General features: G+C 37.1%; 1 protein-coding gene across 1 annotated transcript in view; it reads left to right on the top strand.

Moving 5' to 3' along the window:
* The first annotated feature begins 429 nt into the window (after window positions 1–429).
* The window catches only part of IL1RAPL1 (interleukin 1 receptor accessory protein like 1), a 1,316,763-nt gene continuing 1,291,563 nt past the window's right edge, over window positions 430–25,629 (top strand). Inside the window, exon 1 of the mRNA XM_012448862.2 lies at window positions 430–1,314. The gene's annotated coding sequence lies outside the window, so the exon portion shown is untranslated. The remainder of the gene's footprint in view (window positions 1,315–25,629) is intronic.

Raw genomic sequence — 25,629 nt, 5'->3', positions numbered from 1 at the left:
GTTGGGGAGACAGAGATGGGGGTGGGAGGGTCGCGCGCAATAATAAATCTGCTTCAAAGAGAAGAGATGAAAAGGAGGTTATCAAGAGTGTGTCAGCTTAGGCATCACTCTCTATCTTTCTGTTTCCTGGAGAAATGGAACCATAATTCTAAGGTGGCTAAGGCAAGATTGTTTAAGCATCCAAATTTGCCAGTCCACTTTTGCCTGGAAGGACAGATTTCCGTTATTTGAGGCCTCCCAGGGTCCCTTCCAAAAGATTCCCAGGCTACCCTCCTTCCACTTCGGTCTTCTGAGAACTAAAACTCGCAAAGCGGTGGCTGTCTGTGGATTGGCTAGTACTAAAATATCCATTGGGTGGCAGTAATACTATCCTCTTTATGACTTGCAGCAAACCGGAGAATGCATTCAATCAAATGAACCGATCTTGTAGAAACACTGGAATCATTTATGCATTGCAGTTTCTCTTTCTTGTTTTCGCTCCTTCTTCCTTGGGATATTTTGAGTGGATTGTGGCTATTAATCAAGATCTCGTGCTATTCGTGTTTTGCTTGTCGTTTTCGCTCAGGATTAGCATCATTCAAGGCAAGCGCAAATCTGCTTTTCCCACCCCCCCCTTTTTTGAAAAATCATTTTTGGGGGCTGATGAAGAGAGCTAGGACCCAGGAGACACCTTCCCAAACAGCAGGGGTTGTGTGCTTTCACATAGCAGTACTGTACAAGGAAAACCCCGTCGGATCTGTTATTGCGGGATACTTGTGAAATATACATAGGATTCTTTCTTATGGCTGCATCCCGGATCTGGAAATTTTACTTGGGGACCAGGAGGATTTGAAAGGCTACATGTATTCAGAAGATTTGCAAGCAAGACTCCAATTCTTGTCTTAGAGCTCACAGACTTCTCACTTACCGGCCTTTTTCCTTCCTTATTTTTTAAAAATTATTTTTATTTTCCCCTCTCTTTTTCTGCTCTCTCCTCTCTCAGTCTCTCCTTTTCTATCTGCCTCTTCTTTTTTCTCCTAGTCTGTTTTTTTTTTTTTCCTGCTCTGCACCTGGATTGTATCTTCAGCAAACAATCGGGCACTTTGAGAACTAACTGGAGACAGTGTTGTAGGGAAGATCTGTATGGAATTATCTGCTTTTATGGTGAACTGGGCATTTGTGAATGGGTATCTTGTTCACAATATTAATTGCTAGCAAAAACAAGAAAAAGAACACAGGAGTAAAACGTGGATTTTTCTGAATACGCATTGTGATGACCAGCAATTACCTTACCGACTGATATCCAGAGGAGAATAATTTGGAAGACTGTTGTGGGTAAGGTCATTTTATATATGCAAACCCGTCAGTGGCATGAGCAAACTTGGGCATTTGTAATGGGAATAGGGTGACTTGAATGATTGCTGCATCGCATTGATGGCTGTGATGTGGCCGTTATTGGCACTGAATGGAATAACTGCAGTTGGGTGTGTTGTGTGTGTGTGTGTGTGTGTGCGTGTGTATTATGTATGTGTGCCCGTATTCTGAGTGTAATTGAAAATAAATCAAAGTATCACTCTCTCCCTCAATTATTTTGATATGGAAGAGTGTCTTGAATTAATTCTGGGTAGACACTCTTTGTTTGGATGTAATATTTGTGGCCCCTGCGTTCTGGAAGGGGTAGCAGCAGTAAAAGAAACACTTAGTGAAGAGCCCCATTTAAAATGAAACGAGCTACTCTTTATGCATTAAAAGAAATATGTTTTCAACTCAGTGCAGCATTCTGCTGCATTTCACAGCCGCAATGGGACCAGGGACATCCCACTTGTCAAGTTCTTAAACTTTAAGGTGATAATCATCGTTAATTGTTCTCTAGGTTGTGGTTACTGGAGATTATTAAGTGCCCTGGGCTACTTTTTTATCTACTGGATTATCACTCAGAGTGAAAAAAAGAAAAGACAAGAAAAGCTAAAAATGATGGCAAATATAGAGAAGAATAAGGCAATATTAGATTAAATATCACCACAGTGCTTTCTTTCTCAAGTTCAATTGCCCAATAATATAATTATTTACCCAATACCCTAAATAGCTGAAGCTGAGATCCACGTGCAGGGGAGTCGAAGGTCTGAAAGCAGAGACCGTCCTTTTATTGCAATGCAGCCAGCTTGGGAAATGCAGGCAATTAATTACATACTTCCCTTAACCTTAAGTTGAAGATGTGTCCTATCTGCTACATCTGTTTTACCCTTTCGGTAAAAAGTTAGAGACTAGAACACTAAGGATATTTAAGCATATTCTGCCTGGGAAATGGGATTAAAAAATCAATATTGATGACGTGGTTCAGTGCACTGTACTGCAATGCTAAAGTCCCATATTCAGTGCCTGTGATGAGAGAATGGAGCATTTACATGTGTTATAAATCTCACCTGGTAGACTGATCTGAAGGGGAGGGGAGAAGATATGTGGATATGTAGGAAGATGGATGGAAGTCGTGCATAATCGGTGATTATGTAACTTCATTACATCAGCGAGCTTCAGTCAACGATAGTGAGATGAGATGATTGTATAGAGAGAGGCTCCATCACCTTGTTAACTTTTGAAGGCTTGTAACAGCTAACAGAGGAGGAGGGCAGAGAGAGATTAGCTCCAAGGGTCCTGAAAACCTTGATATCTATGGCAAATTTAACATGAGTTTTCTCATAGTGAGTTTCGGAGGGACATCAGATCATGTAAGCTTTAGGGCTGGACAGGACCAATTTTAGCCACACCCGTGGAGAGTCAAAATGAGTCCGCAATGTTTCAGAAGTGCCCCATTGAGTAATTGGGACTGATGATTCCAGCCAAGGTCATAGTTCTTTAACCTAGGATTGAAATATATGACCCCAACTGAATGGAAAGTTAAATTCATTGAAATGAAGACTGTGAACGGAATGACTATTTAGGATCCTTTCTTGCATTTTTCCTGGTAGAGCTTGATGCAGATTTCAGCCTGGTGGTTCCCTCATAAAAATGATGATTGCTACCACAGTGTGTCAGAAATGAGTGTTTTGTACCTTTATCTTAACCATGACAATCTCTTTCTGGGCCATTTTAACCTTCTGGGAAAAGAGAAGTAAAAACATTCAAAGGTACTGGTATCCTGTTAAATTACAAATTAAATGGCACTGGATTCATTATTAACAGAAATCCCAGAAATAAAGAGCAATCCATTTTCAAGTTTCACTTATTGAATGGCTTAAAAGACAGGTTGCAGCCACCAGAGACTTTTGCCATGAGATGAGATAAATGTATTATGCTCACTGTACAGAGGAGGGAATACTGCAGAATAAAATGTCTTTTTCCCTCACGTTTTATCTGGAGTTGTGATTTTTTTAAAGAAGATACACATCAGGTCCTTTGGCCTTCTGCTGTTTTAGGATCTGTTTTCTCTTCAGTAGATCACATATTCACAATAAATGAAACTTCTGAAATCCTAACCCTGTTCAATTGAATCATCTTATTATCTAGTTGTGCTACTTCCTATTTCCCTTTACATTTATTTTACAAAGAAGGCTAAATGACTTTTCTATCAGGGAATTTTTTTTTTTTCTGTTTTTCTTTTATTTCTCATATTCCATTTCCTTCCAGTCCTATGGAGTAAGATGCAGAATCTAAACACCCTCTAAGTAACTTTGAAAAGATTTGCTTACCCTGAGTCAGAATGGTGGGATTGTGGAATGAAATTCTAAGGTCTGATATTTGAGGTGACTTTCATACTTCTGCAGGACATGCACAAACACTGATATATTGTGCCAGTGGATTTGGAGGTTTGGCGTTCATATTGTGTAGGAAATGGAATGTGAGGTTAACTCCTGATTCCTTCCTTCAGGGGTCAGGGTAACACAACGGCTGCTTCCAGCCTGTTGGTTTCCAACTATGTGCACAAATACAGTCTGTAATGATTTTTCCTGTACTCCTTCTTTCAATATTTAATAAATGACTTCCTCAGTTGTTTTCTGACGTAAGCCACACATATGTTACCAAGCAGGGCATATTCTGGAGGTTTTCTAAGCTCAGTAGGAGATGGAAATAATAGCAGGATGGAAAAGGATTCTGTATAAAAAGACACTGGTTGTGAAGCAAATATACATATGTAATTGCTAACTCCTTTACTTGAAGACTGCATATACTTCTATTAGGAAAGATAGTTTCAATCATGTTAATGGCACTTTATAAAATATTACTTTCTTTAGAAAGAAGATTATGTAACTAAGGCAGGTTATGGCATTTTTCTTAAGTATCCTATAAATCAATAATAAAAAACTTTGCCTAATAGAAACATGATGTCAGTGGGTAATGTAAAAGATAACATCTGTTTTCGATTTTATTTCCATTTTTTCAGCCACAGTCATGTAATTAGGTTAGAAAATAGTTGGGGAAAAAAGAAATACCATTTATGAATATGAAAGCTATCAGTTTTGTTTCCTGACCAGTTGCTTCAGCAAAGTAAGGAGATTTAGGAGAGAAGTAATCACAGTATTCCTAAAGCTAGAGAAAATTCTAAATTGAATTTTCGTTATGTTTGCGACATATGTGAACAAATCAGTATTACTTTAAAAATGACTACGAGATAAAGCATTTTAAAGAACAGTTGAACTTCGAAGATTTATATTTCAGAATTTGTTAGTTTGTGATATACTGAAATGTTTGGGATATACTTTGTCTTACAACAGATATAATATTTGGTGTTTGGCAAATCTTGTGTTTTTATAAAGCAGACTACTCTAATTTGTGGCAACAAGACAAGTGTTGATTATTAAGATTTAAAAGTAGCAAGTTTTCTGGTGATGCTCAAATTATAAAGCATAATTATTATTGTACCGGTTGGGCAGCTGTAGGTAAGGTCACGTCAGCATTTTTATTATTAAATTTCAACCCTATTTCCATTAGGTGTATCTGGAATCTCAAAGAGGAGAGTCCAGTTTTCTGACACATCAAGGCATTGTGGAATTCTGGACTGAGTCAGAGGGCTTGAATTGTACTTCCGGCTCTGTCAATTACTAGCCTTGTGACCTCTGACACCACATTTGATTTCTCAGTGTTCCAGAGAATCATTTTTTTAACAAATAAATAGTGGCAATTGCTCTACAGAAAGGAGATAATATGTGTCTAAGTACTTACCACCATTCTATGCTTTATAAATATATAGAATTATTATTATTAAGGATTCCCTTAAGTCTTATTAATTCAGCTGTGCATGTTTTTATGCCCTTATTGTAAATCTGAATAGGTGCTTTCTAGTAGCAATTACAGTTAGCTGTACATAATACTGTTCAGTGATTAACCAACACAGACAAATTCAAAGCTTTGGTGGTTAACTTTCACTCAGTACTTAGTTTTTTCCAGAAGTACTCATATGGGAATATAGTTGTCTTAAGTAATTAAAAAAATTAGTTGCTTTTGAATAACATTCAGACAGTGGTAACTAAGGGTTTTATGAGTTAGAGTGTTTTATGAAGATTGTTTTTTAAAAAAGGCTTCTGAGTACTTAGGAGTTTCTGTTTCTGCTACCAAGAGTACACAAACAAATGTACACAAACTTGCTGCTATCTCTCAAGCTGAGTACATTGACCAGAAAGTGACTCTTGTCTCTCAGTTTCTTAACAAAAGCATAATGAGTTTGAATACCAAGTGTAATAGGGAAAATGAGAATATAAAGATATCCGGTCTGTTTGGAATTTTCTAGTTGTAATAATTACTAACTTTCTTTAGGGGGAGGCAATCCCCTATGTGTCACTACTAAAACTGCATCTCTTTCATGTTCTTGTATCTTAACATAATGATATTTACATATATGCAAAGAGGATAGTTTAGTGATATGAGCTCTCATGTATGTTTTTCAGTGACTGAATAATCAGATTACAGAATAAGTTTTTATATTTTGGTTAAAGTAGAATTGGAAAGTGCAAAATTAACCCTATAATAAATTAGTAGTCCTGGACTTAAAACAAAGAATTTTCATGTTGTAGAGCAACCTCCTCTTCCTAACTTCCCAGTGTCTTGCTTTTCTTTTCAAGGATTCCCAATATTTTTGTTGTTGTTGTTTCAAATGAATTTCATTATGCATGTTTATCTGACTTCATTGATGCCTATTAATAGCAAGCATTCTCTTGGTTTCCTATATTTAAAAAATGCATATTCTTTATGTCTTATGACAATACTTTAGATTTGCTCTGGCAGATGTATAAAGGAATATTGTATGAATGTAGATAGGCTTGTTTATTTGACAAATTCAGCTAATCACCTTACAAATATGCTTTTAATTTTCACCCAGAAAAATGCCACCCTGAAGTGTCTTATACTCCATATAACATTCTATTACAGTTTAACCATATGGCTCAATGGACATACTTATCCATTAACTATGCTTATCCTGACCATCGGCTTATAAGGAAAGATTCTTTATTGACATGCTTTTTTTTTTCTTTGGTATCCTTGTGTAGATACAATTCAGGTGCCCAAACTCTAAAACTCCTGTCTTAGCTACAGAGAAGGGATGACGAGGTGGCTTGATGTTGCTTTCCTATCACACCATCTAAAATTCCCAGGCACTGCACTGTGGATGAAGTGAGGGGAGAAAGAAAAGAAAGAAAGAGAACTAAAAGAAAATTTTACTTTTGAAAATTTGCTCTTTCCCATTTTAATATCACAATATTAAAAGTAATCTTTTTCATCACTAGCTGTCCAAATGGTTTGCTATAGTTACTATGTTCATATATAGCAAATACAATAAATGGCACTAAATGAGCTACTTTGTTCTTACAAGAGCTACACCTCTAAGAACATAAATTTAAGGGTTAAGCTAGATTGTTCGTCGTAACACTACGTCAGGATATTGTGTGTAGAATTTGGACTCACTGAAAAAATGAAATGGATTGTGGATTGTAATCATAGAATTACAGACTTTTTCAATGTTTATTAGGTATCTTATACTTTATTTGAATTATAATGATAATAAATCAGCATATGGATAATTATAAAATTATTCATAGTAGTTTTTCTTTTTATGACCTAATCAAAGTGAGTTACCTTATCGATGTTTAGATTAATATGTATGACTTAGTATAGTGATCTTCATCATTTTCTGGTACAAAGTTCCCTTTTTAATTAAGAACAAATTAACTGGAAGTCCACTTAATCATACTTGTACTTTCAGTATCCATTAATTGAGAAAATGCATGACAATAGTAGCAAATTATTATGAATATAATAACTCTTTAAAAATGAATTTATGTGTAGCCACAACAGAGTCTACTTGTATCTTTGAAATGCATTGTTTATTCTATCTACATAAAAAGTTTGGTGTTTATATAGATTCTAGATTCCTTAGAGTAACTCCTGCAACTCTAGTAAATAAAAGGTCCATATGTCTAGAGGCAAAATACTTGCATTACATATGCATATTAATCATGCTCATCTTACAGAGAAAATGAAAGGCAAGTGCGTATGGTGGTGGTTTGTGGATCAAAGGAGTTGAATTTCAGCATAGATGAACTTAGAGTATACAATTTCCTAAGGATATACATTTAAAGTTCCAAAATAGTCCCATGTGAGTTTTAGGATTCAATGGTTATAATTTAAAATTGGTTGATTTTGGAAAATAATGACTTTTTAAAAAATAAAATAAACATTGTTTTTATTGTAGTCAAAATAAAAATGAATTATTATAAAGCCAAAGGTGATCAAAATCTCATATAAACCTAATATAATTATATGCCCCATTATGTGATTTTAAACAAAGAAATTGTGAACCAGAGAAATGAAGTTAAGTTTCCAAGATCTTACAATCTGTTGGCTCTCTCATGATGCATGATTTTGGTTCCTTGATATGATATAAGCCCTCAGCTAGGTATTTTAGTTATATAGCAATATGTCCTGGCATGCAGTATCATTTTTTGTTAGCACAGCTAACGTTGGCATATCGAATCTTTTGGCCTCTAGTTCACTTTACCGACTTGTGATCAGTAATCTGACTTCTGCACTCAGAATCTGTGAACTTTATTATGCACACCTCATTCTTGACCTCATTTGATCTCTGGAGACACAGTGCAAAGGAGAGTTGAGAAAATAGGTCACTGGTGGGTCTCCTTGTCTTTTCCATACTATCCTTTTTCCCATTAGCTTTGTATCTTTCCACCTGCAGGGAATTGTTCTTCTTTGGAGCCTCTCCTTTTTCTTGACTTTCCTGAACATCCCTGGCCATCTTTGTCTCAGTGTTGCATGCTACCTTCTTGCTTCCAAGGGATTCCACTAAGGGGTCCTATCAAAATATCTTCTAGCTACACCTTATCCCACTTTGGCGATACTAAATTTCATATTTCGTTTCTTCATCAACAGGATCAGTCTGCTTACATAAATAATAATTAACCGATTTTGGAATAATGAAGACAGTAATATTTTCTCAGGTTTGCCAAGCTACAATCATATAACTACTGCTAAACAAACAAGATACAGCTGATATGTGTGTGTGTGTATCCTCATATCCTAATGACTGCATTAATGTGTGTATCCACACACATACATGATTTTTGTCAAAATGTTTGACAAATGAATTATTGTTAATATGCTAAAGAGTAAAGTTTGGAATAACAGGCTCTTTGTATTATCATAGTGACATTTCTAGAAAAGATGCCATTAACTTTTTTCTGACCCAGGAAAATAGCTTGAATGGACTGCATTTTAGATGATAAGGTGGAGAGAGGGCTGTGGAGGACATAGTTTTGTTCAGGTTGAATCCCACAGTGCCCTCTAGAGTTACTGGGTAGGCAGCTGATAGCATACCTGTATGAAGAAATGACGCTGGCTATGAACACTATGATGCTTACAACCTCTCTGCCAACTTCATTTCCGAAGAGACACAGCCAGGGGAGCTAAATACAGTGGTAAAAATGGAAAAACTGAGAGACTTAGAATGGAATCAAGTATTTTGTGTAAACAAAGCTTCATGTGGCCAAAGGAGAAAATTTGAATGTAACAAATGGATTTGGTGGCTCTCAGTGTTTGGTTTTCGAATACCCCTATTAAAGCTCCTAATTGTTCTCACCATGACAGAACTCCTGAATGGTACTCAAGAGGCACCCAGCTCCACAGTGTGCAGAGTAAATGCATTCAAGGAGTCTCTAGGGGTTTTTGACTCTGCTGCTTTTTCTTGTCGGGGTTCTCCTACAGGGCCCTTAATAACACAGTCACAGAGCAAGCCGCGTGTGTCTGTGGGTATGCTCTTCTCAGTGAGTGAATAGTTTAGCTCCAGGAGGCAAGTGCCTGCCAGTCTTGTATTTCCAGGGCCCAACATTGTGCACGGCATATAGTAGGTCATCAGTAAATCATTACACAAGCAAATGCTTAAACACTTATGAATAACAGGTCAGTTTTAGATCTGCATCCTCCAAAACCCATGCTACATTATAAGTAGAGATAAAAGCTTCTGATTTTAAAAAGCAAAAATAAGGAAAATTGAGTAATAGAGAGAATTAATATTAGGTAGTTTAAAACCTACAAATAGACTGAAAGAAATCACCTGCCTGTGTCCCTCCCTCCCTCCCTTCCTCTCTTCCTTCCTTCCTTCCTTCCTTCCCTTTCTTCTTCCTTTCCTTTCCCTTCCTTCCACCTCTATAATAGTTATTTAAGTGCCTTCACTGTGCAAGGGGATGCAAGAGGGACTGCAAAGGATACAGAAATGACTGATGTCATGTGTCTGGGCCCAAAAATGGTTTTAGACAGGGATATGACTACTAAACAAAATCACATATACTGTCATCCCTTGGTATCCAAGGGGAATTGGTTCCAGGACCACTGTGGACACCAAAATCCACAGATGCTCAAGTCCCTGGTATAAAATGTTATATTTGCATGTGACCTATGTACATCCTCCTGTGCACTTTAAATTATCTGATGATTACTTATACCTAATATAATGTAAATGCTGCATAAATAGCTGTTACACTGTATTTTTATTTGTATTATTTTTAATTATTTTATTGTTCTTTTAAAATTGTGTTTTTATAAATATTCTTGATCCATGGTTGCTTGGATCCACAGATATGTAGGGCCACCTGTAATTATAATTCAGGATAGTCTACCATACATACTTCTTCTTCTTCTTTTTTGTTTGGAGACAAACTCTCACTCTGTCACCCAAGCTGGAGTGCAGTGGCACAACCTCAGCTCACTGCAACCTCTGCCTCCTGGGTTCAAGTGATTCTCCTGCCTCAGCCTCCTGAGTAGCAGGGACTACAGTCTTGTGCCACCATGCTCGGCTAATTTTTGTAATTTTTTTTTTTTCAGTAGAGACAGGATTTCACTATGTTGGCCAGGCTGGTCTTGAACTCCTGACATTGTGATCTACCTGCCTCAGCCTCCCAAAGTGCTGGGATTGCAGGCGTGAGCCACCACTTTCAGCCCATACATACTTCTAAGAGAGGTGCCAAATGTGCTACAGGCTCAAGAAAGGTTCAGAACACATGTACATAGAGGGAAGCTTGCTAAAGGAGTCAGGCTTTGTATTGGACTTTGAAGGAATTAACATTGATATGGCGATATGACCTTCTAAATAGAGGGGAGATAAAAAATAAATATATTGTAAATAGGAACAAATGGAGCATGGTTGAGGAAGATCCAATGTTCTTGTTTCCCCAGAGAAGGGGGTATATGATATGAAATGTAAGAAGATAAGGCTGGAGCTCTGAGCCTCCGTGTCTGGTAAGCAGGAGCCAATGGAATGGTGTTGCATGAGCTTAAAAAAAAAAATAGAACATTTCGTGACCCACTCAGATTTATGCTTTAGGAAGAAGGGGAATGAATTAGGAGTGTCTGTCTCCAGGGTACCATTGATTCCAAGTTGTGTGAATTTCCCAAGGACTCCTGAGTTTTACCCTTATTCCAATTTTCTTCATGTAGAACCCCAGGTCTCAAACAGCTCTCTTCATTTTCCTCTTTCTTTCTTCCTTTCAAAGAATAAACTGCTGGGCGAGGTGGCTCACACCTGTAATCCTAGCACTTTGGGAGGTGGAGGTGGGTGGATCACCTGAGGTCAGGAGTTCGAGACCAGCCTGACCAAGATGGTGAAACCCTGTCTCTACTAAGAATACAAAATTATCTGGGTATGGTGGTGCCTAAGTGTAATCCCAGCTACTTGGGAGGCTGAGGCAGGAGAATTGCTTGAACCTGGGAGGCAGAGGTTTCAGTGAGCTGAGATCACGCCTGGACAACGAGTGAAACTCTTGTCTCAAACAAACAAACCACTGCTACCAATGCTAGATAAATACAGAAGTCAGAGTTTGAAATTAGCTTTTACTTTTTCAAGAAGAAGGCGAGATTCTGTAATGGGGCTGACCCATTCAAACTATCTTTGCTTAGTAGTGTTAGAAAGTTGCCACACACTATAGCAACAATGCTAAGTTTTCAGTGTAACTATTTAATGAGTACACTGGATAATGTTTAAGGTTTATTTCTTTACTGCGATGGCAACAGCAAAGTGACTCTAAAGTGACAATTCATCTGGAAGAAAGAAGTTGAAGGAAGCAACTGGGAAAAAAGAAAAAAGGAAAGTGCTTTATATAATGTAATGGCAAGGTGGAAATATAAATTTTGAAATGGTTTTATAGTAAGATCATATGGAAGAAGAATATTGCTTTAGAGTAGAATGTACATTCAATAATAAGATAATAGGATTTGTTTCTAACAAGTGTGAACTCTTTGGCTAACTACCAATAATTATAACTATTTTGAATTGTAGATGGTAATTAGAGAGTGAACTTCCTAGTAATAAAAAAGTCCTATGCTGGTTTAGTTTAAATTATTTTTCTTATCAAACACTTTATCTATACTTCTAATAAGTGGAAGAAAAGAAACCAATAGGTATAGTTTTTTTTCCCATACTTTATCTGATCACTCTATATTGGAAGATGTAGTAAGCTGGAAAATGGCCAAACATTGAAGATAAAATGAGAAAAAATGCAATTTACTTAGGCACAAACTAAATGTTATATACATCATCCTTAGGATTCAGGTGAAAGAACAAGTCTCACAGTGCAACTGTTGTCAAAACTCACTCCCCTAGCTCTGAGGATTCTGATTCAGTGTTAGAATGCAGTTTAGAAATTTGTACCTTGTTTTTTTTGTTTGTTTTTTCAGATGGAGTTTTGCTCTTTTTTGCCCAGGATGGAGTGCAATGGCACGATCTCAGCTCATTGCAAACTCCACCTCCTGGGTTCACGTGATTCTCCTGCCTCAGCCTCCTGAGTAGCTGGGATTACAGGAGCCTGCCACCATGCCCGGCTAATTTTGTATTTTTAATAGAGACAGGGTTTCATCATGTTGGCCAGGCTGGTCTCAAACTCCTGACCTCAGGAGATCTGCCCGTCTTGGCCTCACAAAGTGCTGGGATTATAGGTGTGAGCCACTGTGCCTGGCTGAGAAATTTGTACTTTTAAAAATATTTGAGGGTTGGGTGCAGAGGCTTATGCCTGTAATCCCAGCACTTTGGGAGGCCGAGGTGAAGGGAATCACCTGAGGTCAGGAGTTCGAGACTAGCCTGGCCAACATGGTGAAACCCTGTCTCTACCACAAATACAAAAATTAGCTGGGCACGTTGGCAGGTGTCTGTGATCCTAGCTACTCGGGAGGCTGAGGCAGGAGAATCACTTGAATCTGGGAGGTGGAGTTTGCAGTGAGCCCAGATTGCATCACTGCACTCCAGCCTGGATGTCAGGCAAGACTCCATCTCAAAAAAAAAAAAAATTTGAGGTCAATAGGATCACCAAGGTGTTCCTTGGGAGGGCTTCAGCAGAAACCTATTAGTCTCTGTCAGTATTGCTTTCCTCCTGCTGTCATACGTTATTATGGACATTGGATGCTTTCTCAATATTTTCCGAACTCAGCTTCAGCTTTCCAGTAATAAGTCATTTCCAACCACAATGGCACAGGCTAGGCCCCTACTGTGCTGAAATCCTCACGCTACCACTGTCTCAGTTGATTATCATGCAGCAATTGTGGCTTATTGTTGGCCCCTACTAACCACTGTCCTTCAGTCCTATTACGTGATCACAATTGCCCCTTCCTGTATGTATTTTAATGAACTTCACGTGTGAATGAGAAATACTACTTGAGGGCCCTATCTGTTGTAAGAATGGTGCTTAACACAGGCTATAGATGTTCAAGACAGTTCCTGCCATCTAAAGCTTATGGACTCGTGGGAAAGGCATATGTGTTCAATTGGGCTCCCTGGAAACAGACTCTGAGATGAAGAATTGCATACAGAAGTTTTAGTCGCTTCTGAGACAGAGAAGCTGACCGCTATGTGGTTGTAGCTGGGGCTTCAGCAGTTCCAATGAGAAGTTCTCAAGATTTGATGGTCCTTCAAAATTGTCTCACATTGAGTTAAGGGGCTGGGGCTTTCTATTTTTACATTAGGCAGTGACTGGCTGAGGGCTGCCCCACAGGAAGGAGCATAACTTTGGGAAGACAGTTATTTGCAGCTGAGGGTAAATCCAACAGCAGGATGGGTATACAGGCCATTAAGAGGTGAATGAAAGTTATTTGGAAGTTCTGACAAGATCGTATTTTTCCCTCACCCCTTGAGGCATGATGCAATAATACCATATGAAATTATACTGAGGAAATGCTATGAAATTTTAAACATTTGTTTAAAGGGATAAAGAAAGTAAATACGATTGAGTACAAGGCCTTGCTCTATGTGGTTTTGTTTCAGAGAATGTGCTTTTTCTCAGCATGTAGTTCAATTCACATTATAGTTACTCCTGTTACAAGTTACCAGGCCACAAATATCTAATGAGCATGTTCTGTGTGTCCTGGACTTCCACAGAGAGAGAGAAAAAAGTGGAAAATTCATGCCTGAAGTTTACACAGGGCCTTTTTTTCCTCAGTGGTTCATGTGCTTGATTTCGAGTTTGAGGAGGGGATTTGAGGTCAGGGAAGGGGCAAGGAAATGGAACAGAGTAGAGTAGGGCCAAGTTTTTTGAATTCCAAGGATAATAAGACAATTGTTTGGGTTGTATGGGACCAGGCTATAGAGAAATATTGAAAGTTGGCATAAGGCACAGACTCTATGAACTGAGTGGTAGTGGAGTAAGTTGAATGCAGATTTACTGGTACAGAACAGACAGTGAAAGCAGTGTTTCATTAGCATTAACCAGTCTATAATTTGGACTGGAGGGGAACTGGTTTTGAATATGATGAATTTGAAATCATAGAAATAATATATCCTAGAGTTCAATTTTCACTGAAAGGAAGCATTTCATATAACACTATTCACTGTTATATTATGTGGAAATATTAATTTCCTTCCTTAATGCAAGGGAAGTGACATTACTTTAGATTTTTAAATGCTTTCTTCAACCCTAGTGAGGTAATAGGAGCACCTTCTATTTTTATCCTGTAAAGATTTTCAATCAAGTTAAATACACTGACACTTAATTTTGCCAGTAAATTTTAAAAGTCTAAATGGGCAACCATTCATTAAATCATAGAAAAATTGAATACAGATGAACTTACTACATATTTTTGCAGATATAAACATCTCTCAACTGCAACTCAAACAATATCCATTAACTGATGCTCACTTTAATAAACAACCACTTTGACGATATTTTCCCTCACTTGACCTGACATTTGACTAGATGGTCAACTCAATTCAGTTCAACAAATACTTCCAGATGATCTACCCACTCCATGCTTAATTCAAGCACAAGGCTAGAATGAGCAATTTACTCATTGCCACAGCAACTGAGGATGCACACTGTTAAGCATTTTAAAAGATTTGCCTTAGAAAAAGAGTAGTCTTTGCCACTAGCACCTAGCTTGCTTTAAAAGCATTTGATCTATTCCTTCTCTGGCTTTGGCTTGATGTTTTGGGATTAAAAAAAAAAAAAGTTGGCCAGGCATGGTGGCTCACACCTGTAATCCCAGCACTTTGGGAGGCTGAGGCGAATGGATCACCTAAGGTCAGAAGTTCAAGACCATCCTGGCCAATGTGGTGAAACCCCGTCTCTACTAGAAATACAAAAATTAGCTGGGTGTTGTGGCACATGCCTGTAATTCCAGCTACTTGGGAGGCTGAGGCAGGAGAATTGCTTGAACCTCGGAAGCAGAGTTGCAGTGAGCCGAAACTGCACCACTGCACTCCAGCCTGGGCAATGGAGGGAGTCTCTGTCTCAAAAAAAAAAAAAAGGAAAAAAAAATTTTTATGGTATTTTTAAAAGACCAAGAATTAAATGAAGGTGGTACTCTTTTTCCATTACAATACTCTACTTGTGTTTATGGACCTACATATTTTATTTTTTCAAATACAAATTGTGAAACTTATTAAGGAGAGTCCAACATTTCTATACATTCACTAGCTTTTTTTTTTTTATCATTAAATATAACTTCAAGGCTCCAGGCTCAAAAATTGTTTTGCTTTTACTGATTGCATCGTGCTATTTGTACACAGCACACTTTTATTTTTGTCTACATAGATTTGAAGCAATGGTTTTTTTCACTCTGTCACACAATGCCACATCTCTGCCAGTAGGTAAGTTATGTTCTTTTGCCTTTTTTACTCAAGAGCGATGTAGGTGGTATGGGAGATGAGTGGCGGCTATTGGAACAGAGTGTGCATCAGAAGCTATTTAAACCTCATTTATATGTGCAAGTTAAGAGTTACTATTTCCTGTTTCCAAAGTGAAAATTAATTTTAATTTCTTAAATTTGTAATTAGAGAAGATGTGAGTTATTGTTCTAAACATCTTCCTTGGACTCTCCCAATGTCTTGGTAGCAAAGATTCAAATATTAGTAGGTCTAAACTGATCTTTTATTAATTTGGGTACTCCTGCTAGCCCAATCTTATTAGTTTTAATGTTATTGTTAATGTTACTATTGGCTATGATTACAAAAGTATGAAAAGAATATATTTGATGAAGCCTCATATTGTGGCTTCAGTCTAGTTTTGGGAACCTGAAAGGTATGAACATTAAAGGTTTAGCATGGCTTCACTGAATCATTACTTAAGTCAAAGATGCTAAACAGACTTAGCTATTGTAATTAAATCCTTACCACTTCAAGAAAGAATTGTAGTACCTGAAATGTGCAATTTGTATACACACAAATTTACTTTTTGAGACTATCAAAAGGTAATTGGAAATCATTTCATACCTGAGAACAGTTTCTTAGAAAACATATTTGTGTGAGTCCTTGCTTATTTGGATCATACTTGACTTGTGGGCAACATATTTGTATTACTAATATCATCACCATTGTTTCCATCATAATCACTATCAACAAGGAGATATTAATTTAAAAAGTGTTTATTACAGAATCAAAAAAGAACTATGTAGAACTGGACTCTGACCATTGAATATAATGAACTTGAACCAAGGATTATGCAGCTTCCAGAAATACTGTGAGATATATGAATTTTGTCTGTGACATGCGTACTTCTGTGTTGTTTCAGCAACTCTCCACTTCATTTGAATTCCAAATACTAATGTTAATAACTTTAGTTTCTGAATGCTGAGAGTAGTCTATCACAGAGAAGACTGTTTTCTTAAAAACATGTGCTCCCAAGCCATCACTAGCTATGTATTTTTCTCATCAAACTTATTATTTTTAAATTTATTTCTTTGTGTCTTCCTAACTTTAGCATAAGGCTGAGATGATATGACCCCGTTTATCTGGTTCAACACATATCTTTGGTGCCCAGGAGAGTGCCTGGCACATTGTGCAATTCAATTCAATAATTATCAAAGGAAGGAAGGAAAGATAGGAGGGAGAAAGGGAGGAAGGAAGAAAAGAGAAGAATCTCCCAAGGTGTCCTTGTCTAAGCAAGATAATAGGAGAAAAGAGAGTTAGATTTAAAAACACACTAAGCCTAGCTTGGCACATATATGACATTTTCAATGTAAAGGTTTTTTTCATGATGCAATGTTATCGATATAGTAAAGTTAATGTTTATTCCATCCCTCATGGAGATGGGGACAGGTATATCACATGTTCTAAATTGCCGGGTCTGTTGACAGAATGCCTGAATGCCAATCTGATAGCTTAGAACCTATAGCCAAAGGTTTTGGTAACATCAATAATACAGAAAGCGATATATTAAGGATTGTTATTCTAACAGTATTTTTTAAAGGTGAGCAATGCCAAAATAGACTGGAGCCTATAGTTAGATGGTACTATATGTTTATAAGTTGCAAGGTGATAAAAGTTCTCTTTTTTTAAGCTTCTTAGCTTTTTCCCCTACCATTTTTCCCTATAAGGTTGTTCCTTTTCCATTAAAAAGAAGCTTTTTAAAAATGCTAATTTCATTTTTATTTGTTTCATAGTATTAATACACCATCTCCTAATTGCAGAAGACATCAGGTTATACTAGAATTCACATTTGGATCAAGGCAAGTGTGAGTTCCAATTTTGGCTTTGACATTTACTAGCTGTGTAACCTTGGATAGGTTACTTATGTTTTAGAGTTTCAGTTTCCAGATCTCTGGAGAGAAAAGAATACCTACCTTTGGGATTACTGGGAAAAGTAAGAATACTATTTGTAAAGCATGTTGTGCAGTGCTTGATAAATCGTAGCTACATAATAAATGCTAATCCTTATTTTAGTATTTTTAACATGTTATATTGTTAAAGTGTAACAGGAATGTTCTTTGGTTTTCTCCCTGTATTCAATGGTCAATATTCCATCTTTATCGTACTTGACCTGTGGGTAACAATTGCACAATGGATCACTCCTTGACCTTGTTTATTTGGATCATACTTGATTTGTGGGCAACATTTACACAATGGATCACTCCTTCTCAGTACATTTTCTTTACCTGGTTTTGGGGACAGCACAGTCTCTTGGTTTAACTTCTTTGCTCCTTTTAATTCTTTGCTGGTCTCTTTCTTACTTTCTCTACTCTCCATGTCAAAATGCTCCATGATTTAGCTCTTGGCTGTCTTCTCAGTCTACATTCACCCCTTAGTGATTTTATTGACTTACTCTCATGGCTATCAATATCCTTTTTGTTACCACCTCCTCTTAAATTTATATCTCTACTTTGGTACCTCTTCTGATTTCTAAACACATATATCTATCAACTTATTTGACATCATCAGCTATTTGACATTTGTCACTTACTTTGTCCAAAACTAAACTTTTCTTTACTCTCCCAAATCTACTTTGTTTACAGTTTTCCCTTCTCAATTGATGTCAGTTTTATCCTTCCATTTGTTCAGGCCCAAAACCTTGAAATCACTCATGATTTCTCTCCCTCTCTCACAAACCACATCCAATCATCAAGCCTTGTTGGTACTATCTTTACACATACCTGGAATTTAACCACTTTTCCCCACCTCTACTGCTATTACTTTCGTGGAAGCCTCCATCCTGTCTTTTCTAAATTGCTGCAAACCGACAAACTGACTCTGTGCCTCTGTTATTGTTTTCCGCAATCTGCTCTCAATATAGCAGCTATGGTTGCCTTTTGAAAATGGACAGGTTGTGTCACTCTACTTTTCAAATCCCTGTAAATGTTGCTGATTTTACCTGGAGTAAAAGTAAAGTTCTTATAATGGCCTAAGGAAATTGGCCTACGGAAATTGGCCTACATTACTTCCTTGACTTCATTTCCCCTACTCATTCTATCTTTTCTCACTTTTTCATTTCTCACCACTGCCAACTTGCTATTCTTTGAAGGTGACAAGTAACTTCTTGCCGTAGGACATTTTCACTGGCTGTTCTCTTTGTCTGGAGCATTATTTACCTAGAAGTCTCAAGCCTAACTTCCTCACTTCCATGATTTTTGGCTTACCTGTCATCTCTCATCTTTTCCATGAGACCTACCCTGACCACACCCTCTAAAATTTCAACACACTCACCTCCACACTCCTGATCTCATCTGGTTCTATTTTTTAATTCTTTTAGGCACTTCTTACCATGTAACACTTTTCATAAGTTATTTATTATTCTTACTGATTATTGCTAGAGTTTAAGCTCCACAAGAGCAAAGATCTTTGTCTTTTTAGTTCACTGAAGTATCCCGAGCACTGACAATGGTATATGTAAATTTGGTAAAATCAATGTTGAATAAATAAATACTGTTTTTAAATAAAGATAATTTTCTTACCTAATGTTACTATTATGAAGGTTTAAATAAAATAATGCAGTTAAAGTAGTTTTTCACAGGGCCTGACATAAATTAAGGGCTTAATAAATGGTGGCTATTATGAAGTGTCTCATGGCAGTAAACACACATGATATACAATGTGAACCCTTTTTTTCACATTAAAGTTTCACCAACACCACAGCCATATAATATCTTCTCTAGGTATACACAAGTGTATCTTATTGTTTTATGCTCATCTAGTAAAGACAAAAATATGCAAATATTCAGCAGTAGCTGACAGTTCACATATGTCAGTGAAATAAATTGACACTGTTCTTTTTACTTTATACCAATTACACTTCATATAATTTAAAAAGTTATCGATAAATATTCTGTAATAAGGATAATTTTTAAAATATCACAATAAAATGATTTATAAGATTCCTGAGGCCTCCCTAAGAATTAAAGAGCTAACAAAAAATGATATTCCCATTATACATTTTAATGAATAACCAATTTTGTTCTTTTTGTAGATTTCAATGACAACTTGGAGTGTTCAACATGTTTAACATTTTTTATTCTTTTCCACGTTTTATAAATAGAAAAAAAAATAATGATCGTAATGAGGTATTCTTATATGCATCACAAATACAGGTTTTAGTGTGTGGGATTCAATAGAAAATAAATACTTTATTTTTCCATCTTCATTTGTGAAAATACTGAAAAATAGTTATAATGGAAAGCCTTTTGTAAATCAAAACAAAAAGTATTATTTCTGAATATTGAATAGATGTTCTCATCTTGCCTATTGCCTGATCATCTAATTGCTTATTCTAATAAAATACATTTATTCTTCTATGTTTCATTCACATAGCTTAGTCTTTTCCAGAGAATTTACAAATGTTTTACTGCATGCCAAACCTTGGGTAATTAAAGTCGATGTCAAAATGTGTCCATAGTTTGTTCTGTAGATCTGACTGTAGATGCAGAGGCTTATATTATGTTTGGGGTGAATGATAAGCTTACATTATTTTCTTCTTCCACTAAAAATATTTTAAAGGTGTAGATCCTAGAATTCACTAAACAGGCAATTTGTGAATAAGTATATTGCCATTTTTTAAATTGCTCTTTCATTCTCTCATATGTTCATCATTCAATTTAGTTTCCTTTCTCCATGTTTGGGATGTTCAGGTAGTCACCTCTTCCCACAAAAGTTCATTAATTTTTCAGTCATCAGAGAAAGGGTGAGGAATGAAAGAAGGACAGGAAAAGAAGAACGGCAAACTCCACATAATTGCCTGAATGCTACCTTAGATCTAAATGTTGTAAGTTACTTCTTCTAACATTTAGAAAGAAGCACTTTTTTCAAGCACTTTTATTGCCACTCGTGCCTACTTCACTTTGTTACTCCTCTGCTGCTTGTGGGTGGATGGAGTTTGACTATTTCAGAATAGTTACTGGTGGGTGGGTTCAAGTATCTCTAGTGGGTTGAGGAAAAAGCCATGTTTATATAGATAGTGATCCTTCTATTAAAATCCTAAGAGTGAGTAATAGTTAATAGCTATGTTCACCACGCACATAGCAGAGTCCATCTGTACAGAAACTGAGGGTATCTGAAAAGAATTCCATGGGAGTTTTGGCTTCCTACAGAGTTTTCACACAGGGGCTCTAATCTCCCAAATTAAATTTTGTTACTTAGTAGATAGACAAGTTTTCTCTCCTGAGGTCATAACATGGGCCTGGATGCCTACTGGTCTATACAAGTATAAGACGCTATGAATCTGTCAAGACTTAGCTTTCCTACCATAGTGCATTATAACACACAGCTTTAGGGCCTTGTGTATAGTGCTTTGACTATAGATGTAAATCATTTAGATTGACTGGCTTTAAATTGTGGGTAGCTGTGGTAAGGGTAATCACATGATCTACTTAGATACCAAGTGAGTGCATTCTCTTCTTTGATTTGAAATCCAGTTCTTTTATATGTTTTTCAGTACAGAGCTGGTAGTGACCAGTGATGCAGTGTATACATTGAAAGCGTGATAAACTTAGAGAACACTTTCTGTATGGCCAGACAACGGGAAATGACAGGCCTTTCAAAATATAGACTATTTTAGATGATTGTTCTTGAAAGACCACTTCACTTAATGTGATATTTGGATTATAATAAATTCTAAATCATTGTGTTTTCATTTCTGTCTTTTCTGTAATGAAGAAATGTCTTACCTTAATCTTTGCCACTTACCTTAATCTTCAGAGATTGAGTAGTCCTTGATGTTCATGACCCACTTTATTGCAACAATGCTACTATCAAAGCATCAGATTTGGGTAGATGTAACATGTGTACAGCTGAATCCTAAGTTTTGCAGGCAGAACACCAGTGGTCAAATTACATATATTGTTTTGTAATTATTAAAAATTTTAACATATGAGGACAATTAAAGGTCTAAATAATTTGAAATAGCCCATTTAAAAATAACACTTTACTTTCATTTTATTGGCAAGTTTTAAGACCAAAATTTAAGAGGACCAAAAATGGGCATGATTTAGATGTGCATTGTAATGAAGAAACAGAAAATGCTAAATGATTTGGAAAAAAAGATATTTCGCATGATACAACTTCTATAAATGATGTTTTTTCCCCTGTTCTTTAAAGAATGAAATAAAGTTACATGAAATGGATAGTACTAAATTCAGACTGGCATTAAGATGTGAATGTTTTAAATAAATGACATTTTAATTTGAAAATTCGAATCTAATATAAAATGCAAATTGCAATAGCCCTTAATGTAGAAAAAGGGAAAAATGTAGTGATTGAGTTTGGGGAAATTGTAACTTGGGCAGATCTAGCCAGCTGCAATGATGAACAAGGCTTCCTTTATTATTGCTTCAAGAAAAGCTATTGAGTGTCTAGCACAAAGTAGCTGCTTGAATACGGGAATATCCAATATCCCTTTGAGAGGCGTATTTGATTATACATTTTCCCTTTACCTTCTTGTTTCTTTCTAACTCTCCAAGTTCCACAAAAAGCCCCAAGATCACTGTTGTTATTATCGTTGGTGTTGTTTTTTGACCCAGAGGTTATATCACTGACAACTACTGGTACCTATGTAAAATGATCTCTGTCAATCTTTGACTAAATTTATACCTGATCCTATTGTTCTTTTGTTTAAAATCTTCCCATAAATCTTTGGTCCTTACAGGATTAACTGTAAGAGAGTTAGCCTGAGAGGCATTTTTTTTTTTTTTTTTTACAATCAGATTCAACAGAGTTCTTTTTCAGCTTCATTTCTCACTTTGATCAAAGTGACTTCCCAACATGCATGTTCTTACACACACACATATACACACACATCTTTAATATATGCTTCCTACTAATTGCTGCCTAGAATACTCTTACTCATCCTCTATTACCCATCTCAGATATATGTCTTCTCTTAAGCCTTCCTTAATCTCTCTGGTAGAGTGTGTTATCCAATACCCATTTCCCAATTCCTCTTGCCCTCCCCCAGCCACACCCAACCCTAATGATGAGAGAACATATTCCTGTTAAATCACCTATTTTACTGAAATTATTTCATTTGTCTCTCTCACTTTTTAGAATGGAATCCTCATAAGGCCTGAGATGCTGTTTATTTATCTCTGAAAAAACTAGCCTTGCATACAGGGCTTGTCCTAATAAGTCCCAATGAATAGTTGATTGACTGAATGAACGGATCTTCACTTGTGGATTTTGCACAACCTACAGTTGTGGGTGCCAACTCAATGTGCAGAGTTGGAAGCTGTTTGCAGCTCTGCCAGTCAGTTTTATGTTCTGCCAGCACATTCTTGGTTGTTGTACATTCCCCACTGATAGGATTTTACCCAACAGTACTTGGCTTGATTACAGTGTTCAGAATTGTTTTTCCCCATGTCTGGGTTTTTTTCCCCTACTCGACTTCATTCTTTCAGTTTCTGTACAGCAGGCTTCTGGGGCATCCTGTTGTTACCCATTCCCCTCCTGTACCTCACCCATCCAAGTAACTTTGTAAGGAAAGGCTGGGAGACTGGCCAATTTCCAGCATCTTGTTGCTGGTGATCCTGTATTACTGTAGGCATATAAGTGGTGAACCTGGGCATGCTGCCATGGCCAGCAGTGAAGGTGAATGCATTCCAGTGCCAATAAGGGCTAAGGCATGGAAGTAAATCCATGCAGAATTGACTTTGTCAGTGCTTTCTAGTAAAGGAGGAGTTTATACATGGAAAGTATATTGGTAACAATGGGCATCATTTTGTTCCTTGTAGTTCTAGATGAAAGAAAACCTATATTTTTTACCTAATTGCCTAGCAAGAATGTTATGTTAATAGAAAGTACTGTACCCTTGTTGCATTCGCTGCCTAGCTCAGCTCCGAGACAGAAAACTGAATTAGGTATACAGTCCTAGAAGTCACTGTTACTCAAACTTGAATTTGCATATGGATCATTAGGGGATTTTAATTTAGTAGGTCTGTGGTGGAACTGAGATTCTGCATTTCTAATAAGCTCTCTGGTGAGACCATAATGTTGATATTCTTGGTCCGAAAAACTCACATTGAGCAGCAGGGATGTAGAGGGCAGAGTGAGCTCTTCATAAAGCAGTGCCGGCTAATGGGCCTATCCTCTACATCTTGAGTGCCTCAACAATGCCACAGGATGACAGAGCATGCCAAAACACAAAATAAATCAGCTCCCTCATCACCACTTTATGTTAGTTTAGATTGTTTCTGACTGTGGTGGAAGCATCTCTGAGTGAGTGTTCTCCCTCCCACAGAGCTCATTTAAATTCTTTGTGGAGAAGGGAGGAGGTTAGTCTCCCCACCAAATCTTTGTTGAAAATGATTTAATACATTAAAAGAGCAAATCACTATCTTAAGGTTTAAACTTCTTAGCTGCAGAGGAAGTGAAGTTCAGTTGCCAAGGACTTAAGGGTCCAGTAAATTTTCACCAGGACGTTTTTTCACCTAAACCCAAGAGAGCAGTAGGAGAGCCATCATTTATTGAGTTCCTATTATATGCGGGCACTGTTTGTTAGGTGCTAGAGGTACAAAGAGGCATAACACATAATCTCTTCCCCGAGGGAGTTTACAATTGACTCAATTAAATGTGCAACTTTTCAAGGATAAAAGTGTCTTGTTTGGCTTTGTATTTCCTAAAGTGTGAAATTAATAACTGCATATTAACTAAAATGTTGCTAAGACAAGCATAAGAAGAATGTATTGTATTTTAAGGCTAAATCATGCCACAAATTATGACATGATTAGTATAGTTACAAGTGACAATTGCATGCCAGTTCCAGTCTGTAAATCAGAGCTTCCTAATATTGCTTTAAAAACAAAATATACCCTTGGGTAAATGCTGTATTAGCACCACTAGTACTCTGTTTTTCAAACTACAAAGGGCATCCCAGAGTTTTAATTTTGTTTCTTGGTGTAAAATGATATGCTCTTTGGATAGCCGTTCAATTTGTCCATACAGCCAAGCTTCTCATAGGAGAGATGAAAGAGGGGACAGATCACTGTAGAACACAAGATAAAATGTGATGAGGGCCAGGACACTGAAACACAGATAACATAGGTATCAACAAACTACTACCCATGAACCAAATCCAGGCAGCCACCTATTTTTTAAAATAAAATTTTATTGGAACACAGCCATGGCCATTCATTTAGGTATTATCTATGGTTGCTTTCATGCTACAACTGCAGAGTTGAGGAATTGCACCAGAAACTGTATCGCTTACAGAGTCCAAAAGCTATCTGTGCCTTAGAGTCTAAGAAGCAGGCTCACTTCTGATATTTGTGGGGTCGGGGCAAGAAAACAAAAAGAAACCTTCCAACTATGGCCCACCACTCTGCTGTTCTCATTCTGGCTCTGTCCTGTACTGTTAGAGGTCTCAAATACACCCTACTTATATCTAAGCTCCATTTACTCTCCTCACACTCCTGCTTCACAAATACCTGTATCTTGACCTTCTTTCAAAGGAAGGTGTGCACACACAAACACTGTGGTGTCTGTCCTCAGAAAGTAAACCCATGAAAGAGGCCCGTAGAGGCCCTAGAAGTGGTCCCAGGGCCTCCTGGACAGGGCATTTTAAATTTTGGGGTGGCAGATAGTGTTCTGAAAGATAAAGGACAATGGCTTTGGCCATGCACACCTCATTGGTTCTCCTAGACTCTTCATCCCAAGTCTAGAGCATGACAGGAATAGGACCAGAGTAGCACCCCCTAAAGGGCGGGGCAGGAAAGGGGCTTCTCTGACTGGGTATAAGGGTGATATTGTTAAGGAGTCCTGTTTAAATTGGCTGGGCAAGGACACTATTAAAAAGGGCTTTTAATTAGTGCTTGATGATTATGAGGACATTGTTGTGCACAAATGGTGAAGAGAGGCATTCTAAGGAGAAAAAATTTTATGAGCGAAGTCATAGAGATGAAAAAGCTTTAAACACTAGTAGAGAATGGCTATAAAAGATGGATATTTTATACCTATGAAAATATATACTATGTCATTTTATC

This window comes from Aotus nancymaae, unplaced genomic scaffold (genome assembly GCF_030222135.1).
Source record: "Aotus nancymaae isolate 86718 unplaced genomic scaffold, 86718_ANA_hifiasm-v0.15.2.pri h1tg000058l, whole genome shotgun sequence".
In the NCBI taxonomy this organism is placed as follows: domain Eukaryota; kingdom Metazoa; phylum Chordata; class Mammalia; order Primates; family Aotidae; genus Aotus; species Aotus nancymaae.
The sequence above is the reverse complement of the archived record's forward strand: the minus strand, read 5'-3'. Positions and strand labels throughout refer to the sequence as shown.